This window comes from Schistocerca nitens, chromosome 1 (assembly GCF_023898315.1).
Source record: "Schistocerca nitens isolate TAMUIC-IGC-003100 chromosome 1, iqSchNite1.1, whole genome shotgun sequence".
Lineage (NCBI taxonomy): Eukaryota > Metazoa > Arthropoda > Insecta > Orthoptera > Acrididae > Schistocerca > Schistocerca nitens.
Genome location: NC_064614.1, coordinates 567,999,281 through 568,023,838, shown reverse-complemented (window position 1 = coordinate 568,023,838; position 24,558 = coordinate 567,999,281). Strand labels below are relative to the sequence as shown.

Sequence of the window (24,558 nt, the reverse complement as noted above, 5' to 3'; positions counted from 1 at the left end):
CATGACGAGCAAGCAATTCCGCACAGATGGTTCTCCTTTGCTCTTTATGGTGTTCGGTTAGACAACGAGGGACCCAGCGGGAACAAACCTTTGAATATCCCAACTGGTGAACAATTGTGACAGCACTACCAACAGAGATGTCAAGTTGAGCACTGAGTTGTTTGATGGTGATCCGTCGATCATCTCGAACGAGTGTGTTCGCACGCTCCGCCATTGCAGGAGTCACAGCTGTGCACCGCCGGCCCGCACGCGGGAGATCAGACAGTCTTGCTTGACCTTGCGGCGATGATGACACACGCTTTGCCCAACGACTCACCGTGCTTTTGTCCACTGCCAGATCACCGTAGACATTCTGCAAGCGCCTATGAATATCTGAGATGCCCTGGTTTTCCGCCAAAAGAAACTCGATCACTGCCCGTTGTTTGCAACGCACATCCGTTACAGACGCCATTTTAACAGCTCCGTACAGGGCTGCCACCTGTCGGAAGTCAATGAAACTATACGAGACGAAGCGGGAATGTTTGAAAATATTCCACAAGAAATTTCCGGTTTTTTCAACCAAAATTGGCCGAGAAAAAAAATGTGTTGCATTACTTATTGAACTGCCCTCGTAATTCCATTCGCAGAAGGGACGTGGAATAACAACTTTCACTTTCTCTCCAACATGGATGTTATAGGTAAATTATGTATGGTCTCTAGCAAAAGTGCTTGTACTGGAATCGTCATCTGTCTCATTGTACCGTCTCAAAGATGTAACTTAAGGAATACATAATGTCTAAAGTAACAAGACTCGGAAACGTCAATACAGTTGAGTAACAGTGTAGTGTTACTAATGGTAAGGGATTTTAAATGAAGCCTTATTAATTATGACGTGTTAGACTTTCAGAATTACTGGAACTGGTTTTACGTAAAGAACCTACAAATGTTCGTATAGACCCTACAATTTGAAAATATCTTAAGCTGATTTTCAGCGACGAATTTAGAACTTTGCTGTAGTCACCACAGAGATTAAGTGTGTGGAACGTTAGAAAAGGGAAAAAATAGATTTTGATGTGTCTTTAACGTCGAATCTATTACAGGAGGAGCATTTGGACAAGGCTAGGTGAAGAAAAGCAGCTGATGAAGAGATTAAGTGTGTGGAACGTTAGAAAAGGGAAAAAATTAGATTTTGATGTGTCTTTAATGTCGAATCTATTACAGGAGGAGCATTTGGACAAGGCTAGGTGAAGAAAAGCAGTCGATGAAGAGATTTGAGGAAACCACCGAAGACCTAAATTAAAATGGCTAGATGGGTATAAAACACCACCTCTTCCACAATGTACTGTGGCAGTTCACTCGAAATAATATTGAATTAATAACAATTCATGAAGTCACACAGAAGCAGTAATTATTGACAGACTGGAATATTATATTATCTGCGATGTGTAGTACCGCAAGAATTATTTATGTCTCCACAAGAAAAAAAAACTGTCACGCAATACTATGATTTAGAGTGATTTATTTGATTCTATCTTACCATTCATAGCGACCATATGGCAAGTATAGCAGACAAAATGCCACTCGTTGTACCGTAAGACGACGTACATTTATTTATATCTTAGCACCAGAGTTTCCACCATCCAGTCCAGAAGAGAGCAGCTTCAAATGCAGTGGCACACAGAGCAAAAACAATTTATAGCGAGGACCACTTGGCTTCCGGAGTTAATCATCTGAAATGAACGGCTATGGGTCAAGCGATACAAAGCCAGCGTTCTCCATGAAAAGGAAACGTGAAAATATTGAACTCACGTGAGGAGCCACTGACATCTGCATCTACATCTACATCTACATGGATCACATTCAAGTGCCTGGAAGAGGGCTCATCGAACCACCTTCACAATTATCTATTATTCCAATCACGCATAGCGCGCGAAAAGAATGAACACTTATATCTTTCCGTACGAGCTCTGATTTCCCTTATTTTATTATGATGATCGTTTCTCCATATGTAGGTCGGCGCAAACAAAATATTTTTGCATTCGGAGGACACAGTTTGTGATTGGAATTTGGTGAGAAGAGTCCGCTGCAACGAAAAACGCCTTTGTTTTAGTGATGTCCACCCCAAATCCTGTATCATTTCAGTGACACTCTCTCCCCCAATTTCCCGATAATACAAAATGTGCTGCGCTTCTTTCAACGTTTTCGATGTACTCCGTCAGTTCAATCTGGTAAGGATCCCACATCGCGCAGCAGTATTCTAAAAGAGGACGGACAAGCGTAGTGTAGGCAGTCTCCTTAGAAGGTCTGTTACATTTTCTAAGTATCCTGCCAATAAACGCAGTCTTTGGTAAGCCTTCCCCACAACATTTTCTATGTGTTCCTTCCAATTTAAATTGTTCGTAATTGTAATACCTAGGTATTTTGTTGAATTTACGGCTTTTAGATTAGACTGATTTATCGTGTAACCGAAGTTTAACGAGTTCCTTTTGGCACTCATGTGGATGATTTCACACTTTTCGTTATTTAGGGTCAACTGCAACTTTTCGCACCATTCCGATATTTCTTCTAAATCGTTTTGCAGCTTGTTTTGATGTTCTGATGAGTTTATTAGTCAATAAACGACAGCGTCATCTGCAAACTACCGAAGACGGCTGCTCAGATTGTCTCCCAGATCGTTCATATAGACAAGGAACAGCAAAGGGCCTATAACACTACCTTGGGGAACGCCAGAAATCACTTCTGTTTTACGCGATGACTTTCCGTCAATTACTACGAACTGTGACATCTCTGACAAGAAATCACAAATCCAGTCACATAACAGAGACGATATTCCATAAGCACGCACTTTCACTACGAGCCACTTGTGTGGCAAAGTCTCAAAAGCCTTCTGGAAATCCAGAAATACGGAATCGATCTGAAATCCCTTGTCAATAGCACTCAACACTTCATGTAAATAAAGCGCTAGTTGTGTTTCACAGGAACCATGTTTTCTAAACCCATGTTGACTGTGTGTCAATTCATAATGTGATAGTAAGTTACTATGTGGCTTCGCATCGTCACTTCGTAGGCCTTCATGTCGCTAGTCCACAGAAAACGGAAAGCTGTGCTTCTATAAAGTATCGCCCGACCTACGGATTCTTCGTATTTCGCGTTCTTTTGGCCCAAAGTTTCGTGGCACACTGCAACATCTCGTGAATAATGTCTAGGCACGCCTAGAAACTATTTGGTGTCTAAGAACCTGTTTTAATGATGTCGAACTGCGTTAAAATGCGTACGGGCCAAAAATGACCCACATGCTACTACTGATATAGCAGGTAAATTTTTTATACTTCTAGGTCGATTAGGGGGATGAAATTTTGGTGAGTTGTACATCCCCATAAATGATGAAAAGTCACGGGAGTGTTTGGTCGTGCCATGCTTATCGACGGGACTAGGGCCCTCGAAAAACCCTCACACGTCAAAAATTACTCACGTGGTACTTGTAACACGGCATCAGAGTTGGTGATGTACGTCCCCCCCCTCCCCCCGCCCCCCCCCCCCCATGAACCCCACACTTCGCCAGTACACGATGTGGCCGCCGTGCATGCAGCGACGCATGGACAGAAGTGTGCATCTCTGCATCATGCTACTGATGTATGTGGACATTATGCAACTAATTTATTAATTTTTTAACATACGTTATGTTCGCTGGTGTAAAAATATGTTCCAACCTCTATTTCACAGTTTCAGGCATCGATTTTTTTATTTCCTAAATTAACCTAAGTTCTCCCTCAGGATTAAAGCTATCTCCACGCCAAATTTAATCGAAATCGTTGCAGCAATTTAGTTGTGAAAACATAACAAATAGCGTTACTTTCGCATTCAATAATATTAGAGTGGAGGTATGGATTAAACACGTTGAGGATTGTATAAGTATTATACATATTCATTTCTTTGAATCGTATTGCGTAGAACATATCAATGAATAAAAGCACTTTCACAGATATGATACAGTTCACACATCAGAGAATAACAGCTTTTTCGAAGAGTTAACATTTTCCTCTGCGTTGCGTTACATTACCATATTTGCACGTGATCCGATTTTGATGAAATAAAGCTTCTACAATGCCTCACGGAACGCTCCAATTCCCTGCAAAAAAGCCATGAAAATTCGTCTAGCAGTGTCGGAGATTAGCGGGTTCAAACAGACACGACGGCTTCACAATGTTGTTGTTTGTATGGATTGACATTTTGTGTGTATTATTAAACCTCTAAACCTATATTAACAGAAAACTGTAGAAATAAAAGAATGTGAAAAATGAATTAGAAAGAAAGGAGAAAGGCGCTGTAGTATCTTCAGTCCCTATTCTGTTGCAGTGGTGGTCATCACTCTTGGAAATGCTCAAGATTGCTGGACATGCAGTTCTCCATATCTATGCTTATAGCTATTCTGTAAAATGATCCCGCTTGGCTCAGCGTCACTCGAGGATTCGCTTTACTATTTGGGTTCCTATGTTTCAAATTTTGTTGATGTGCTACTCATTTAACGAATGAGTTCAGATTATTACTTCATTCTCGAATTGAAATACGGTATTTTCAGAACGCACATTGTAATATTGACCTTAAGTGTGCATCACTGCAATCATCAAATCAAACAGTTTAACGAGACTGGTTCAAGTATGCACTCGATTTGGACGTGTTATAGCAGTAATCAGGCTTCTCGTCATTTGTATACCATTCTGACTCATCGTCATTATCATCATTGTCCGAACTTTGGATCTCTCTCTCGCTCTCTCTGCCTCGCCGGCCGCTGTGACCGAGTGGTTCTAGGCGCTTCAGTCCGGAACCGTGCTGCTGCTACGGTCGCAGGTTCGAATCCGACGTGGATGTGTGTGATGCCCTTAGGCTAGTTAGGTTTAAGTAGTTCTAAGTCTAGGGGACTGATATCCTCAGATGTTAAGTCCCATAGTGCTTGGAGCCATTTGATCTATCTGCCTGTCTCTGTCGTAGGGCAACTTCGCCGCCGGGTGCAGATCTTTTTAGGTGACGGCATGTAGGTGACTTGCGTGTCTGTGATGATGAAATGAGGATGAAGACAACAACACTCAATCCCCGGGCGGAAAAAATCCCCTACACGGACGGAAACCGAAGCTGGGCCCCTTCGGTTGGCATCCAGCCACGCCGACTCCGCAGCTACCAAGGCGGAATGTTCCCTGTCACAAAACTGAAACTCCAGTGCTCCCGATAGTCCACTGGCAGAGAATGAAACTACCGCCATCCTTCGATATCTTGATCAATTCTGTCCAGGTACCCAGCCAGTTCTCCCTGCCCTCTGCCCTCACCGGCCCGTTGTCCAGATCTGTCACGCATTGCAAACATCTGGTAATGAGTTATCGGGAAAGTGATGCGCCAACACTCGCAAGCCACTACGGTAGATGTGTTCTGGCACAGAACTGAAGCAGCGTGGAGTGACGTGCCCGTGTCTGTCATCCAAGCTCACCCGGACTCGACGCTCAGCCGTGTCACAGCCACTGCGGCCGCCCTGTGTACTAAATTTCGCGCCCTATATAACCCCAAGTCACCAACAGATTTACTCATGTAGTCTTCGAACTATAGTGTGTACCCACAATAAGTAAAATTTCATTTGCTGGTTTTCCTAAAGTGCGCGTCATTTACGACGGCGGCCAAGTTTAGGTTCGTTCTGCGCATCTGACGTCACAAAACACAGTCGGCCAATCAACAGAGAACGACGTTGCCAGAGCTCGACTGCAGTGCAGACCATGGACGAGTGTCTTCAGTTTTAGGAACGTTCAGTCATAAATAAAGTAATCGAACAAAAGCAATGTCTTGATAGCAGACTATCTTTTATAGAAAGTTTGGAAAAAGCATTCTTTATACCAATTGCTTCATATTCTATTAATTAAACCAAACAAGCAATAAGCCTCCTAATTCAGGCGATAGCAAGGAAAGGTGTCTGTATCATTCTCACTAACCGCTTTTTCGCAATAAAGAGCAGCGGTAATAGTTTCTTTCCTATTGTACTTCGACGAAACTAGAGTAATTCATAGTTATACCAACAGTGTTTGTCGGTATTTTGCGTGCTATTTTAAAGTCCTTTGGAAGATGCGTTGAATGACGACGTGCGTTAGCGTAATGGTTAAAGTGTGCCCGCATCTCGTGGTCGTGCGGTAGCGTTCTCGCTTCCCACGCCCGGGTTCCCGGGTTCGATTCCCGGCGGGGTCAGGGATTTTCTCTGCCTCGTGATGGCTGGGTGTTGTGTGCTGTCCTTAGGTTAGTTAGATTTAAGTAGTTCTATGGGACTGATGACCGTAGATGTCAAGTCCCATAGTGCTCAAAGCCATTTTTTAGCCCGCATCTCGTGGTCGTGCGGTAGCGTTCTGGCTTCCCACACCCGGGTTCCCGGGTTCGATTCCCGGCGGGGTCAGGGATTTTCTCTGCCTCGTGATGGCTGGGTGTTGTGTGCTGTCCTTAGGTTGGTTAGGTTTAAGTAGTTCTAAGTTCTAGGGGACTGATGACCATAGCTGTTAAGTCCCATAGTGCTCAGAGCCATTTGAACCATTTGAACAACTTGGCATATCCCCGATAAGATTTATTTCCCAAGAGCAAAAACGAACTCTGTGACGTGGATCAGCGGCCACGCTGTTCACTACCTCTTCGGTAATGGCGAAAAGACGGTACCCGATTTTTGGTATTACCTCAACGAACGACATTGTGCGATCGTCAAGAACCCTAAGTATAGGCAATATTTTTCTAATTTTCTTTGGAGCGCATTCCATAATCCGCCTCGGAGCTGGATTATCGATGACATGAGAAGATAACCATAGCACCTCTTCCCAGTTCCTTTTTTTTTTTCTGAGATTGAACAAACAACGGAAACAACACAGCAACGAGAAGACAGTCATCGAAAAATTCGCAGCGGGCTATAGTATGGAGCATCCTTTGTCGTAACGGGACGACTTCCTATTATTCTGTTTATGTAGCCGAAGAGGAACGGCCTTCCTTTTATCCATTTGTATAAAAAAAAAGTGTTTGGCTGCTAAGTGAGAGAATCTGAGTTCGAACCTTGTTCGGTGTTTAATATTTTCTTTATTTAAAAACAACATCGTAGTGTATTACTTCAAGAAATTTTATTCGGTTGAATGTAATTTTTTGAAATTTCTAGTGGCAACTAAAATCGACCATACAGAAAGTATACGCTATGGACTTTTACCTCTGCAAACTCTTCAAAATTTCGTGCAATGGTTTACGACATCTAATGGTGCACAATAACTGCGTTGAACATCGAAACAAAATTAAGTCATTTATGGGGGGGAAGGTATCAGTTAAGAAGATGTGTAAAAATCTAATTATTAAGCCAAATAGATTTTGTGAAATCGAATGATAAAGTATGTCGAAGCAGTCGAAAAACCACGTGTCTGCACAGGCGAGCAGTGCAGTGATGACAAAATTGCGCACAGCGCGGAATGCGGGGAGCACGTCTCTGTAACAGCGAAAGGGTTAATGCGGCCGTGGTGGCTTTACTTCATAAACTGCGCGCTCCCCCCTAAACGTGAGTTTGCGAACTATACTTTGGCGCTGCTTCTCTTGGCGCGCACAACTGGCAACGCAGCAATCTCCCGCGTCTGGGCGGGCATGCGCGAACCGCCAAGATAAAAGGACTGAACTATAGCACTGAAATTTTTATTGGCAGCACTGTAATTGTATCTCAGGAAGGACTCACTACATTAAAATATAACTTAACGATGGTCTTTGAAGAAATTGAGTATTTTGTGCACCACATGTGAGTCTCAGCAAACAAGCAGCAGGTGTCTCTGATAACTGGTACCCAGCTGTAGACGGGACTGTGCTTTGGTGATGCTGAACATCGGCCTCAGTGAACTGCCTCCCCCTCATCTACCCCTTACGTCGCTTACTCAGCGGCGCCGCTAGTGAATCCCGCGAGAGCAAGGGACTCGACGCGCTCGATTACGAGGTGCATTCAAGTTCTAAGGCCTCCGATTTTTTTTCTCCGGACTGGAAAGAGATAGAAACATGCGCATTGTTTTAAAATGAGGCCGCATTCATTGTCAATACGTCCCAGAGATGACAGCACCGTATGGCAGATGGAATTTTACCACCAGCGGTGAGAATGAGAACTGTTTTAAATACTTAAAATGGCGACGTTTTCCTTACTTGAACAGCGTGCAATCATTCGTTTTCTGAATTTGCATGGTGTGAAACCAATCGAAATTCATCGACAGTTGAAGGAGACATGTGGTGATGGAGTTATGGATGTGTCGAAAGTGCGTTCGTGGGTGCGACAGTTTAATGAAGGCAGAACATTGTGTGACAACAAACCGAAACAACCTCGGGCTCGCACAAGCCGGTCTGACGACATGATCGAGAAAGTGGAGAGAATTGTTTTGGGGGATCGCCGAATGACTGTTGAACAGATCGCCTCCAGAGTTGGCATTTCTGTGGGTTCTGTGCACACAATCCTACATGACGACTGAAAATGCGAAAAGTGTCATCCAGGTGGGTGCCACGAATGCTGACGGACGACCACATAGCTGCCCGTGAGGCATGTTGCCAAGCAATGTTGACGCGCAACGACAGCATGAATGGGACTTTCTTTTCGTCGGTTGTGACAATGGATGAGACGTGGATGCCATTTTTCAATCCGGAAACAAAACGCCAGTCAGCTCAATGGAAGCACACAGATTCACCGCCACCAAAAAAATTTCGGGTAACCGCCAGTGCTGAAAAAATGATGGTGTCCATGTTCTGGGACAGCGAGGGCGTAATCCTTACCCATTGCGTTCCAAAGGGCACTACGGTAACAGGTGCATCTACGAAAATGTTTTGAAGAACAAATTCCTTCCTGCACTGCAACAAAAACGTCCGGGAAGGGCTGCGCGTGTGCTGTTTCACCAAGACAACGCACTCGCACATTGAGCTAACGTTACGTAACAGTTTCTTCGTGAAAGCAACTTTGAAGTGATTCCTCATGCTCCCTACTCACCTGACCTGGCTCCTAGTGACTTTTGGCTTTTTCCAACAATGAAAGACACTCTCCGTGGCCGCACATTCACCAGCCGTGCTGCTATTGCCTCAGCGATTTTCCAGTGGTCAAAACAGACTCCTAAAGAAGCCTTCGCCTCTGCCATGGAATCATGGCGTCAGCGTTGTGAAAAATGTGTACGTCTGCAGGGCGATTACGTCGAGAAGTAACGCCAGTTTCATCGATTTCGGGTGAGTAGTTAATTAGAAAAAAAATCGGAGGCCTTAGAACTTGAATGCACCTCGTAAAACTCGCGTCGCTTCTCGGCCTTGTTAATGCAGCGACCGCGCGCTGGCGGCAGGCGCCACACGGAATAAGCAAGGGCTGGTTGACAGCGTGTGGCCGGTGGGAAGGAGGGGGGGGGGGGGGGGGGGCGTCGGCCGCCGTCACCGTCGAACGTAACGCGGAGAAGTACGACGTCCTCGCGTTCCCTAGGCAACACACAAACATTTTTTCTTTTTTCTTTCTCTATCTTCGCCACTCTCACCGTGGTCTAACTGATGAAGTCACACAGTAGTAAAATCTCTGCTCTTTGGGAAATTATGCCTTTGTTAGCAGTTCATTTTGCTTGCCGAAAATATTTTACGGACCTTAGAGTGTGGCCGTAAGAGTTGCAATAACAGTCAAACGAACGTGGAAAGCTAAGTCTCCATGCCTCACGACCTGTGAAGTACCGCATTCTGATTCGCCGGTGAAGTTAACAGCCGCTCAAACGCGCTCTGTAAAATAAACTGAACAAGAGTGAAACGTTAAATGGGTCAGTGCTGCTAAGGTGATTTATCAACAACCTGTCACGTTCGTACTGACATTTATTTCAGATAAAACGCTGATGACTGGCTGGGCTTTAGTACGACGCTGTGTGATTTATCCTTGGACCGAGCCATAAACTTTCTTCGGTGACAACACATTGTTGCACAAATCACACACAAGTCGGGGAGCGGCACGTCGTAAAATTACACGGTTATAGTCGCAACCAAAATTTCTAACTGTCATTTATATCTGGCATCTTGTAGGATGTTAGTGTCACAATATTTCTGGAACGTTTCTTTCCAACTGTACCTTATATACGTTTGTACTTGAATTAGTTATTGGCGAAATCCATGTTACAGAAGTTGTGTATGGTACTCAACAAGTACATTAATTGAACTAAATTACGTATTACAAGAATGCAGGAGGCACATTTAGTATACATAATAGCTTCGTATACAACGTTTAATGGTACTGGAATTGTATCGCTTGCGCGTAATAAAGCTTTAAACAAGGTACCCAGTCTGGTGCAAAGCAGAACGTAACTAATTTATTAACTTTTCCCTCATCTGAACTGAAATTTCACAATTTATTTTGAAAATTCTGAAAATATTTTACTATCTACTGAAAATACTCGAAAGTATGTGTAAATGAGGGACTGGCGAGAGTTTTAAATTATCGCGTCGCAGTTACAGTTTCCAAAGTTTCGATTGCAGAGTATCCTTATACTTAATGTTGAATATGAAGGGGAAACTATTATGAGGAGTATCATTACAATCAATAATGAATGGTAAACTTGAAACGTCCCCTTTTTTTGAACAATTGTACACGACTGTGCTTTAACTGACACACAATATTTTTTTTTAGCGCAACGCAATCTGACTTTCAGAATTCCCTACAAAAGAATAGCCCTGACTAACATTAACCTGTACTTTTCACAAATCACTTACCTCACAAAAATCTTGGTTACTCCCCCTACTGCAATACAGCGAGCGCCACTACTGCCAGCTAAATAAAAGATTCAAACTATGGAAGGCACTAACTACTGATAGGGATAGTTAGCAAATGAAAGATATTAATAGAGAACAAACAATGTATTTACCTTGATATCATCATATATAAATATAGCAGTTCGTTACAAATTTCAAAACTCCGCCATCTCTCTCCCCACATCCACCACTGCTGGCGGCTCACCTCCAACTACACAACGCTATGCGCTGTTCACAGCCAGCTGCCTAACACTACAATGGCGAATATTACAACAATGCAAAGCAGCCACAGACTGCACACAGCACAGCCAGTAATTTTCATACAGAGGTGGCGTTACCAATAAAAAAACCTAAACAGCCGACTTACAAACTATTGCAGGAATGTAATAATCGCGCAGAAGGAGTGCATTAGGATGCATCCTAGATCAGACTTGGATGAAGCACGAAATGGAATTTTAGCATTGAGAGCGTAAACACAAATTTATTTGATTTGGTAAATTTAATTCCACACACGAGTATGTATAATAAGGAATATGGTTGTTCAAAAATGGTTCAAATGGCTCTAAACACTTTGGGTCTTAACATCTGAGGTCATCAGTCCCCTACGATGGTTGCTGTTCCATGCGCTCTACTATGTTGCATTTGAATAAGACCTAGAACTGTAGAAGAGTAGTGCTCAGAGTGTGGTTTAATCACGAACAGTTACATTCGTGCGCACCTGAGAGACAAACGGGAAGGAAAAGAACTAGAAACCTTCATCACAGCAGACGTATTTAGCAAGAGGGACTGTTCCGTTGAGCTTAACACGCGGTATAAAATAACAAAATCACAATTAAAATGAAGTACTGAGAAAGTGAAGCATAAATAAGAAACACAATTAATCCAGATACTCTATGGGGGAAGATCAATGACGCTATGGTGCTATAAACAGTAGCCTTCACAGCCAGTGGGTTCTAATGCATTTAACACTCGCGAACTAGAAAGTAAAATTTCTCTCGGACGGTAACAAACTAAGGACGATGAAAGTAATCGTTAACTTTGACTAGATTTGAAAGTTTAGAATAAAAGACAACAATAACTTACTATTAAAGACGAACTCCACACGCAGCCGACCTTACTCATCTCGCACCCAAAGGAAGTTCAAATGGTTCAAATGGCTCTGAGCACTATGGGACTTAACATCTATGGTCATCAGTCCCCTAGAACTTACAACTACTTACACCTAACTAACCTAAGGACAGCACACAACACCCAGTCATCACGAGGCAGAGAAAATCCCTGACCCCGCCGGGAATCGAACCCGGGACCCAAAGGAAGAGTGGCGGAGGTTTGTCCTCCAACGGAAGTGACCAGAGAACCAGCCTTTTGTATTGTGTCAACTTACACAGAAGGTTTGACCAAGGCAAACAGAAATCTCTTTGCTACCCACTCCGTGTCTCCTGAAGTTAGCTACACTGTCACAACGGCAGACTACCTTACTCCCGCGAATACACACATTGAAATCTTACTTACACACTCTCATTCATACATTAAATTATTCATATGAGGAGAGGAAAGGACAGTTATTGTGGGTTATAGTGCAGAAATATCTTAAACATGTGTGTGGGCCTCCGTGAGTTAGCAATAACTCAATAAACTCTATACTAGTTCATGTGGATCGGACGATTAGCAGACAAATATAATATGAAATATGGAAAGTGTGTAAATGGTGGCCGATGTGAACACATTTCCCTACTCAGTCCTCTTAATATCGCAACTGACTAATTGCATTGAGAATTAAGGTGCGAGGGCCGGTCGGAGTGGCCAGCGGTTCTAGGCGCTACAGTCTGGAACCGCGCGACCGCTACGGTCGCAGGTTCGAATCCTGCCTCCGGCATTGATGTGTGTGATGTCCTTAGGTTAGTTAGGCTTAAGTCGTTCTAAGTTCTAGGGGACTGATGATCTCAGAAGTTAAGTCCCATAGTGCTCAGAACCATTTGAACCATTAAGGTGCGTGGGGTGTAGAATTAATGCATTATTACACGTTGTTATTACAGTCACTTATACATTCTGACGAAACTGGTGCTAAATTTAACAAATGCACTATTGATGTATAGTCTTCGGTGCAAAGTAATATGTGAAGAGTAACTGAAATTCTAGTCAGAAAATACTTTGAAGATTCTGAATTCATGGACACGCAAATGCTTCCTACAGCGCGAAGGTATTTGGTTGTCTTAAAATCCCATTATTTGGGAGTTCTCTGCAAAGCGTACATATCTAAATAACTGTAAGACGTTCTTAGTGTTGCAAAAATGTTCCATTTCCGATCTAACTGATATAGACGGTATACCGCGTGCCACAGTGATGTACAGTATGTCGAGACGAACAGTTTACATCTACATCTACATTTATACTCCGCAAGCTACCCAACGGTATGTGGCGGAGGGCACTTTACACGCCACTGTCATTACCTCCCTTTCTTGTTCCAGTCGCGTATGGTTCGCGGGAAGAACGACTGCCGGAAAGCCTCCGTGCGCGCTCGAATCTCTCTAATTTTACATTCGTGATCACCTCGGGAGGTATAAGTAGGGGGAAGCAATATATTCGATACCTCATCCAGAAACGAACCCTCTCGAAACCTGGTGAGCAAGCTACACCGCGATGCAGAGCGCCTCTCTTGCAGAGTCTGCCACTTGAGTTTGCTAAACATCTCCGTAACGCTATCACGGTTACCAAATAACCCTGTGACGAAACGCGCCGCTCTTCTTTGTATCTTCTCTATCTCCTCCGTCAACCCGATCTGGTACGGATCCCATACAGATGAACAATACTCAAGTATAGGTCGAACGAGTATTTTCTAAGCCACCTCCTTTGTTGATGGACTACATTTTCTAAGGACTCTCCCAATGAATCTCAACCTGGCACCCGCCTTACCAACAATTAATTTTATATGATCATTCCACTTCAAATCGTTCCGCACGCATACTCCCAGATATTTTACAGAAGTAACTGCTACCAATGTTTGTTCCGCTATCATATAATCATACAATAAAGGATCCTTTTTTCTATGTATTCGCAATACATTACATTTGTCTATGTTAAGGGTCAGTTGCCACTCCCTGCACCAAGTGCCTATCCGCTGCAGATCTTCCTGCATTTCGCTACAATTTTCTAATGCTGCAACTTCTCTGTATACTACAGCATCATCCGCGAAAAGCCGCATTGAACTTCCGACACTATCTAATAGGTCATTTATACATATATTGTGAAAAGCAATGGTCCCATAACACTCCCCTGTGGCACGCCAGAGGTTACTTTAACGTCTGTAGACGTCTCTCCATTGATAACAACATGCTGTGTTCTGTTTTCTAAAAACTCTTCAATCCAGCCACACAGCTGGTCTGATATTCCGAAGGCGACTTTGTTTATGAGGTGACAGTGCGGAACTGTATCGAACGCCTTCCGGAAGTCAATGAAAATGGCATCTACCTGGGAGCCTGTATCTAATATTTTCTGGATCTCATGAACTAATAAAGCGAGTTGGGTCTCACACGATCGCCGTTTCCCGACTCCATGTTGATTCCTACAGAGTAGATTCTGGGTTTCCAGAAATGACATGATACGTGTGCAAATTCTACAGCAGATCGATGTCAGATTTAGGCCTATAGTTCTGCGCATCTGCTCGACGACCCTTCTTGAAAACTGGGACTACCTGTGTTCTTTTCCAATCATTTGGAACCTTCCGTTCCTCTAGAGACTTGCGGTGCACGGCTGTTAGAAGGGGGGCAAGTTCTTTCGCGTACTCTGTGTAGAATCGAATTGGTATCCCGTCAGGTCCAATGGACTTTCCTCTGTTGAGTGATTTCAGTTGCTTTTCTATTCCTTGGACACTTATTTCGATGTCAACCATTTTTTCGTTCGTGCGAAGCTTTAGAGAAGGAACTGCAGTGCGGTCTTCCTATGTGAAACAGCTTTGGAAAAAGGTGTTTAGTATTTCAGCTTTACGCGTGTCATCCTCTGTTTCAATGCCATCATCATCCCAGAGTGTCTGGATATTCTGTTTTGAGTCACTTACTGATTTAACGTAAGACCAGAACTTCCTGGGATTTTCTTTCAAGTCGGTACATAGAATTTTACTTTCGAATTCACTGAACGCCTCACGCATAGCCCTCCTTACGCTAACTTTGACATCGTTTAGCTTCTGTTTGTCTGAGAGGTTTTGGCTGCGTTTAAACTTGCAGTGAAGCTGTCTTTGCTTTCGCAGTAGTTTTCTAACTTTGTTGTTGAACCACGGTAGGTTTTTCCTGTCCCTCACAGTTTTACTCGGCACGTACCTGTCTAAAACGCATTTTACGATATTCTTGAAATTTTTCCATAAACACTCAACATTGTCAGTGCCGGAACTGAAATTTTCGTTTCGATCTGTTAGGTAGTCTGAAATCTGCTTCCTATTACTCTTGCTAAACAGATAAACTTTCCTCCCTTTTTTATATTCCTATTTACTTCCATATTCAGGGATGCTGCAACAGCCTTATGATAACAGATTCCCTGTTCTGCGCTTACAGAGTCGAAAAGTTCGGGTCTGTTTGTTATCAGTAGGTCCAAGATGTTATTTCCAGGAGTCGGTTATCTGTTTAATTGCTCGAGGTAATTTTCGGATAGTGCACTCAGTATAATTTCACTCGATGCTCTGTCCCTACCACCCGTCCTAAATATCTGAGTGTCCCAATCTATATCTGGTAAACTGAAATCTCCACCTAAGACTATAACATGCTGAGGAAATTTATGTGAAATATATTCCAGATTTTCTCTGTTGTTCTGCCACTAATGCTGCTGAGTTGGGAGGTCGGTAAAAGGAGACAATTATTAACCTAGCTCGGTTGTTGAGTGTAACCTCCACCCATAATAATTCACAGGAACTATCCACTTCTACTTCTCTACAGGATAAACTAATACTAACAGCGACAAACACGCCACCAACGGTTGCATACAATTTATCCTTTCTAAACACCGTCTGTGCCTTTGTAATAATAATTTAGGCAGAAATTATCTCTGGCTTCAGCCAGTTTTCCGTACCTATAACGATTTCAGGTTCGGCACTTTCTATCAGAGCTTGAAGTTCCGGTACTTTACCAACGCAGCTTCGACAGTTTACAATTACAATACCGATTGCTGCTTGGTCCCCGCATGTCCTGACTTTGCCCCGCACCCTTCAAGGCTGTTGCCCTTTCTGTACTTGCTCGAGGCCATCTAACCTAAAAAACCGCCGAGTCCACGCCACACAACCCCTGCTACCCGTGTAGCCACCTGCTGTGTGTAGTGGACTCCTGACCTATCCAGCGGAACTCGAAACCCCACCACCCTATGGCGCAAGTCAAGGAATCTGCAGGACACGGGATCTACCAAGCCGGGAAACACACCTCGAATCGGCCTACAAAAGCCACTTGAGCTGCAGCGCTTGAGCGCCGCACGAGACACTGAAAATCCTCTCGTCCTCTTATGGCACAGGCTTAGGAGGTCAGAATTTTGAAATACTTTGTTCCTATTCATGTAATGAAAGAAAAAAAAGATTTGTTACGAAAAAACTATTACGTTTAGAAATCGGTCTTAACTTAACCATTACAGGCACAGCAGTCGCATAGTAAGAAAGACAGAGAAAAGGAACGATTTAATTGTTAATTTTATTCTGTTAAAAATCATTCAATTTTTAGATAAAATTTCTCAGGCGTCGGTTTTATGGTTTGTAAGTTCAACAAAAAAGTATTATTAATGTTGAAGTATGATTTTAGAGGGAAAAAGAATTGAAGGCTCAGACGGCTAAGAGTTGGCCGATGGCGCGCGGTGCGCATGCGCTTTGGTTTAGGTGGTATTGGTATTATTTTGAGATTGTTTCCCAACGTCATAGACCGTAAGTACCTTATATCAAAGTCGTCGTCTTCATGACTCGCACACCATTGTGATATATTGTAAACAGTTACAGGCTAAGGGAACAGTTGCTTATTTGGCAAAAAGTTGTGTGATAACAGTTTGTAGGAGGTACACTGTGTGATCAAAAGTATACGGACACCCCCAAAAACATAAATTTTTCGTATTAGGTGCATTGTGCTGCCACCTACTGCCAGGTACTCCATATCAACGACCTCAGTAGTAATTAGACATCGTGAGAGAGTAGAATGGGGCACTCCACGGAACTCACGGACTTCGTTGTCAGGTGATTGGGTCTCACCTGTGTCATGTGTCTGTATGCGAGATTTCCACACTCCTAAACATCCCTAGGTCCACTGTTTCCGATGTGATAGTGAAGTGGAAACGTGAAGAGACACGTACAGCACAAAAGCGTACAGGCCGACCTCGTGTGTTGACTGACAGAGACTGCCGACAGTTGAAGAGGGTCGTAATGTGTAATAGGAAGACATCTATCCAGACCATCACACATGAAGTCAAAACTGCATCAGGATCCACTGCATGTACTACGTCAGTTGAGCCCGCCCGGGTAGCCGCGCGGTCGAACGCGCTGCTTCCCGAGCGGCAAGGCGTGCCGGTCCCCGGCACGAATCCGCCTGGCGGATTAGTGTAGAGGTCCCATGTGCCGGCCAGCCTGTGTATGGTTTTTAAGGAGGGGTGGGTGGACTGCTGTGGCCTGTTGTGGGGTTGTGAACCACTGAGGGCTACGGCGGGACGAAGCCTCTCCGTCGTATCTAGGTCCCCGATTTGATACATACATACAACATACATACATACTATGACAGTTAGGCGCGAGGTGAGAAAACTTGGATTTCATGATCGAGCGGCTGCTCATAAGCCACACATCACGCCGGTAAATGCCAAACGACGTCTTGCTTGGTGTAAGGAGCGTAAACATTGGACGATTGAACAGTGGAAAAACGTTGTGTGGAGTGACGAATCACGGTACACAATGTGGCAATCCGATAGCAGGGTGTTGGTAGCAGCGTGTGTAGTGCCAACAGTAAAATGATATGGTGTGTTCGTGTTTTTTATGGAGGGGCCATGCACCCCTTGTTGGTTTGCGTGGCACTATCACCGCACAGACCTACATTGATGTTTTCAGCACCTTCTTGCTTCCCACTGTTCAAGAGCAATTCGGGGATGACGATTGCATCTTTCAACACGATCGAGGACCTGTTCGTAATGCACGGCCTGTTTCGGAGTGCTCACACGACAATAACATCCCTATAATGGACTGGCCTGCACAAAGTTGTGACCTGAATTCTACGGAATATCTTTGGGATGTTTTGGAGCGCCGACTTCGTGCCAGGCCCCACAGACCGACATCGATACCTCTCCTCAGTGCAACAATCCATGAAGAATGGTCTGCTATTCCCAAGAAACTTTCCAGCACCTGATTGAACGTATGCCTGCTAGAGTGGAAGCTGTCATCAAGGCTAAGGGTGGGCCTACACAATACTGAATTCCAGCATTACCGATGGAGGGCGCCAGGAACTTGTAAGTCAGTTTCAACCAAGTGTCCCGATACCTTTTATTACATAATGTACATTTGACATCATAGTTATTCGGAAGAAAAGTCGTGTAGCTCGATAGTAAAATCATTAAAAATAGCCACCAAAGCCCAGTGCCCGACAGGAGACTGGAATACGGAAAGACAGTAGACAAACCTTTTGTTCGTAGTCTGTAGCTGTCGACGAACAACCGTATGTGCATGGTCGTCTGTTGTTGTGGGTACGTAGTCGACGAAACAGCCGATTTATAATAGTTCTGAATTTAAGGTTACATTCTCTGTTAAAGTTCACAAATGCCGGGAAGGGTCATCAACGACACGGAGGCAGTGTTCCAATAAAATTCTGTTCACTCATTCTATAAAGCTTCAAATACGTATCTGCATATTTATTCAGATTGAAATTTAAAGCAAAGAGTTCTTCACTAAATAATCGGTTGCTGGTATGTACACAGTATTTTGTCCTCCTTGTCTTTGCTTTGTTTTGCGTGTAAAAAAAAACCATAAGCGAGTACTTGTCTTTTCATTATTTTATAGGTCATAGCATGAGTAGGAAGTCCATACAAGAACATCTGTTAGGTGACTATTGGTACTCTTCCAATCTAAGAATTTAGTCGAGCAGAAATTAGGAGACTTCTCTTTTTGAATACAGTCATTTATTCACCATAACAACAGAATATATTCCCCACGCCTTATACTGCCTAACCTCGAACGGATTCTGACCAAAGAATGAAAATAACGGTGAAACTTAGTATCGACTGATATTTGCCAGAAGTGGATAGTGATACAGGTGGATAGACAAGGAAGAAAACGGGAAAAAAACACACGGAGAATCAGAACTTTGCGTTTGAATCTCTGTCTGTCGGTTTTGTGAGGCAAAACTACAGAACGAAATATGAACAATACATTTTGAAGTAATTTTATGAAGAATATCTTCTTGTCGAGAGAGGACATTGCATAAAAAGACAGCCCAAGAGGTTGCACTGTGCCATCTTGCGTTGTAACAAATATTGACAGTCCGCATCATTCTTTCGGGCTCTGAGAACTTGTCATCAATGTTCCATTTGTCATAAAAAGCGCACTCGTCTACAATGAATATATTTTGCGGTTCTCTAGTCAACCGTAATAACAAACAAATCTTGGAACAGTAAGAAATGACAGTGGATCAGGAGGCTTGGAGACGAATAGGAGTCCTGATTCAAGGAAAGGATGTGTGTGTGTGGTGGGGATGAGGGGGTGGGGGAGGGGGGGGGATCGGGCTATAGCCGGTAGCTTAGATATGTACGTCAATACGGATTTATGGATCAGCAGGGAGCCTGTTCAAGTTTCTTGGGATGGGATATGGAGGCTGTGGAGGGTGACGTAGGGTGGGAAGTGTTGGACAGGCTTGGCAGGAACCTGAATATGGAGTGGATTGGAGAAATAATGTGGTTTGGATCTACGAGTTCACTGGATGTACAGAATTTGCAAAGATATTCGTGGAATTTGAAGAGAGGTGGTGGGTGACTGTTTTATTTGCGACTATTACACTGTTCTTGGCGTCGATTGACTGACGGAAACAGAGGCTTGTCTTTGCAAAATTCAGAACTGTTTTCCTTGCGATACAGCAATCAGGCTAGCTAGTAATTTTTTTCAGTTACCTTGCGTTCAGTGAACGACATCTGGAACGTCTGCAGTAGATTGATCTCACCTTTTACCTTTTAGTTCCTCCTGTCACTTAGATTCTTTAGATTCTCTTAGCACACTACTTTCAGCATGTATGGTTGCATTAGAGAAACAAGAGGAAAAGTTACTGAAAAGAGTGCCAAACACGATGTGTTTCTGCATGCTTATGGTTTTTCAAGGCTCTGCACCGAGAAGAGGTCGTCGAATGGCAATGCTATGTGGCTCGGAAGAAATACAAATGATTAAGCTGATGTCACAAAACTGTTACAGCCGTATCTGATATCGTCGATGTAGACAAAAAATAGTGTTACTAGTATAGAAACCACCGTACGTTAGCTTCGTGTGCTATGGATAATTTTAACGATAAACCATAATGATGTGGAACAAAGCATTTTATATTCACATCAGAAATTAATTTGTAAATATGACTACATGCTAAACATTTAAGATATTTTTAAGTAAACAAATGTGAATTAGTGATCCCTACCCATCATCTTTTACATATTAAAATAAACGTAATTATTGTAAGATAGCCGGCCGCTGTGGCCGAGCGGTTCTAGGCGCTTCAGTCCGGAGCCGCGCGACTGCTACGGTCGCAGGTTCGAATCCTGCCTCGGGCTTGGGTGTGTGTGATGTCCTTAGGTTAGTTAGGTTTAAGTAGTTCTCAGTTCTAGGGGACCGATGACCTCAGATGTTGAGTCGCACAGCGCTCAGAGAAATTTGAACCATTTTTTCTTGTACGATATAGGAGTTGTCAAGGAGAAACTTTTTCAATTTGTTGTCACATTTCACGTTGCTGCAGGAATGTGGAACGCTTCACTATTTTGCGTGTATCCTTGCGCTGGGGCCATGCTAATCTTCTCTGTATCGTTCCAATTTTAGTATATATACCGCTTGAGCGTGTTTATAAAATGACAGCTACTGCTGAGATTAGTCAGTGACTATTAAAAATTTGAAAATTGCCACTGCAGAGAGAGAGAGAGAGAGAGAGAGAGAGAGAGAGAGAGAGGTGCAGGTGGAGAGCAAAAGATACAGCAAGACACTTCTGTAACAAAGAAGTTTCTGCAGTAAAGCTTGCTGTGGAGTGCGATTTGTCTCGCTGTAATGTAACAGTTCCGTGACGAGAAATGTGAGAGTCAGTGCAACATCCTGACAAGAAGGGCCAAAGAAGAAACTAGGATCACCGCCTCGTGCTGTGCCTCGTGCTGTGCATCATCAGTGCCCTCAAAACACGACTGCAGAGAAATACAGCGGCCTCGGTGGCGTTGTCCTCTTTTCGTAAAGAGGGCACCCTGACCTTAATCTGCGACAGTGAAAGGCAGCGGCTCGTTCGGTTTCTGTTAGAAGAATGGATTCGTCTAAAAACACCGAGAAAAGTTCTAGATATTGTAGTTTTTCAAATGGAAAGAACGAAATTCCATGGTACTGTAGTGGACTTGTGAGAGAGGTGATACGCCCAATGTACAACAGAAGTTATGGGATGAAATATTTTGTCAATACACGAACCCAATGAATTCATCTAGTGCCAGTAAGGGCCATTATATGTATGTTACTTGCGTTAAAATGTAGTTGTGAGCCTCCATAATAATTATTTCTATTCTTTATATCTGCGTTGTGAATCTATTCGTGGCTTCCCCTTTATAAATCAGCACCCAATTGGTTATTTCTCTTATAAAAATTATGCAAGTTGTTGTGCGAAGTATTTCAAATAATTCACACAGGAGCGCCACATCATCTTCATATTGAGAACTTATCACTTTTTTTAAAAAACAGAAAACTGTATTAGTTTGATGTTAAAGGTGACACATGCATTGTTCTTAATCCCGTAAAAGTCGTGTCAACAACGAAAGCTGATTCTTGTGTGAAAGTTATTAATTTATTTTGCATGGATTTTCGTAGTTTCAACGTTTGCGAAATAAATAGCCTAGTTTTGTGGTATAAAGACAACAGACACCTGGCGTACTAACAAGAAATAGTAACAGTGTAGAAAGCTCTCCGCTTTTGGTAAGCTTCAAAATTTCTGCCTAGAAAAATCGTAAAGCACGTATGGTAAACTCACGATTCAGATACTTTCCCCGTAAGACCAGTTACTAACCTCGAGGACACAGGAGTCAACGATTTATTTTGCGGATTTACGTTTATTTGCTGAGTTATGAGCTGACTCTTCACGTACTCAAGAAAGTGCTCGCTACATAAAGGAAAGACGAAAATTATGCATACGTGGTTCACTTACTATCACCTTTGCTTGACAGTACATTAATTCTCTAATGCAATTTGTCTCCAACAATTCATTCGTATTTGGTACTGCCTAACATACAACATTAGAAAGAGAAATATACCTGTACGCTACCCCGTAAAGTTTAAGTTATAGCATTGTTTGTGAGATGTATGAAGTAAAAGTAATGTCACTCTGATAATTTATTCATCGAAATATAATGTCTATAGAACGAATTCTCTCTCTAGTTGCGTGTGCGCTGATCTGAAACTTCCTGGTAGATTAAAACAGTATGCTGTGTGTCGGCCCGTGATTCGAATCTGGGACAGTACTGTATCTGTCAGTCTCTTCAACTGTGTACAGTCGATGTCTGAAGCTTAACGGATCTAATGAGAACGAAAACTCAAGTTGTGGAAGAAACAGCACCGTAAAACAGGATGTTACAACCCGTGCATTGACAGAGGCCACAAATATAATTTAACAAGAAGCTAAACATTTGCTTGAACCAATGTTTAATAACAACCTGCTGATTTGCATAGTCATGTTTCTTATTATAGAAGTTGCTCTGTGGTCATACGCTCTCCACTTAGTCGTCAGCGAAGTTCAGACATGGAGTTTGAATGATTAAATCACGGCGGAATTGATCAGAATGTGGTAAATTTTGGAAAATATGATCGCTTTGGCTGTTGATATTGGCGCGGATACGCCAAAAATAATCTAGAATGTATACATGTTGCCCTTGACCTGTGTGTACGTACTTCACTTCCGCTGTGGACTCAGATAAGTGAAATTATAATTGCGACAAAGTCAGCAGCACATTTTTGTGTATAGTCATGGATGCAGCATACGGTTTTAATAATATCGTTGAGAATTATATAATGTTTTAATAAAACAATAATAAACTGTTTAGTTAGTATAAAGGCAACGGCCTTGCCGCAGTGGATACACCGGTTCCCGTGAGATAACCGAAGTGAAGCACTGACGGGCGTTGCCGGCACCTGGATGGGTGACCATCCAGGCCGCCATGCGCTGTTGCCATTTTCTGGGCTGCACTCAGCCTTGTGATGCCAATTGAGGAGCTACTCGATCGAATAGTAGCGGCTCCGGTCTAAGAAAACCATCATAACTACCGGGAGAGCGGTGTGCTGACCTCACCTAAGGATGAGACGGCGGTCGGATGGTCCCGATAGGCCGCTTGTGGCCTGAAGACGGAGTGCTATTAGTTACTTTAAATTATATCAAATATTTTATTATAATAATAGTGATTTGGTTACATAGGCGTTTTGCTTTAGTATAGCTTCCAAGAAACTGCAATTCAGGAAAATATAGCCCTTGGAAGGCAGGCGTCCCAAAATTTGAGACTTACTTGTCACGTAATTTACGAACTATAGTAGCTACAAACTCTCACAAGTTTGAAAACGTCCAAAATATAAATATAACATCAAAGTGAGCACTCATAACTATCGGTACTTCGGTAAGCAAACTATGGTTGTACAAGCGTGCAAATGAGAGAACACTGTATCTTTCTGTAGTTTCCACCTACTTTTGGGAAGACAGCCTATCTGTGAAGAGCCTTCCCAGCTCTGCTTTGCCTTACTCTACATTTTATGTTTGCTCTGCGAGCAGTCAGCTGCTATCTCAAGTTTTCTCCCACACTGCCGTCTATTATTGACGGCCCAACTAATACCCATCACATTTTTACCCTTTTCCCTTTTCCTGTTCAGCATATCTCCCCTAGAAGCCACTCTTTTCTCTATAGACGCCTTCGCCCTGAATCGGGATTGTGGGAGTCAGCTGCGGGTGGGTTTTCTCTCGTTACGGCTGGGCCATAGAAGACCACTCGTCTGAACATGTAATGTTAAAAATACCACTCGTCTGCTCTGACCTACGTAGCAATCCAGTCCGTATACCGGGTTGCTATAATTAAAGTGCAGTTACTGACAGAGTTCCAGTGTGGGCAGTAATTATCATATGGCAGTGGAACTTGGTAGATATTCTAATGTGAAACCGTTGTAGGGGGAGGGGGTTGTGTGGGTGAAGAGACCAAACTGCGATGTCATCGGTCTCATCGGATTAGGGAAGGACAGGGAAGGAAGTCGGCCGTGCCCTTTCAAAGGAACCATTCCGGCATTTGCCTGGAACGATTTAGGGAAATCACGGAAAACCTAAATCAGGAAGGCAGGACGCGGGATTGAACCGTCGTCCTCCCGAATACGAGTCCAGTGATGTGGAACCCGTTTACGCTGGAAACAAATTATTTCCAATATTGACCACCAGGTGCAAATCTGGCGCTGTGAATGGAAGAAAGAGGTTTAGAGATGTTTGCAGATGTAATAGATTAGGAACGTCAGGAAAGGCCAAACAAGTGGGAAAGGTATAATTTTGATTTTATTATTAACTACTGCTTGCACAATTTGTGCGGTGAACACCGGAGATGTCGTCGGGATGCTGCATCCCGTAAATCGACGTG

The 24,558-nt window shown here is 43.2% G+C and overlaps 1 non-coding gene across 1 annotated transcript; it reads right to left on the bottom strand.

The window, feature by feature from the left end:
* Positions 1 to 20,673: 20,673 nt before the first annotated feature.
* On the bottom strand, positions 20,674 to 20,777 carry LOC126205312 (U6 spliceosomal RNA). The gene has a single exon (XR_007540561.1). It is a non-coding gene; the product is annotated as a U6 spliceosomal RNA (small nuclear RNA).
* Between the last annotated feature and the right edge of the window lie 3,781 nt (positions 20,778 to 24,558).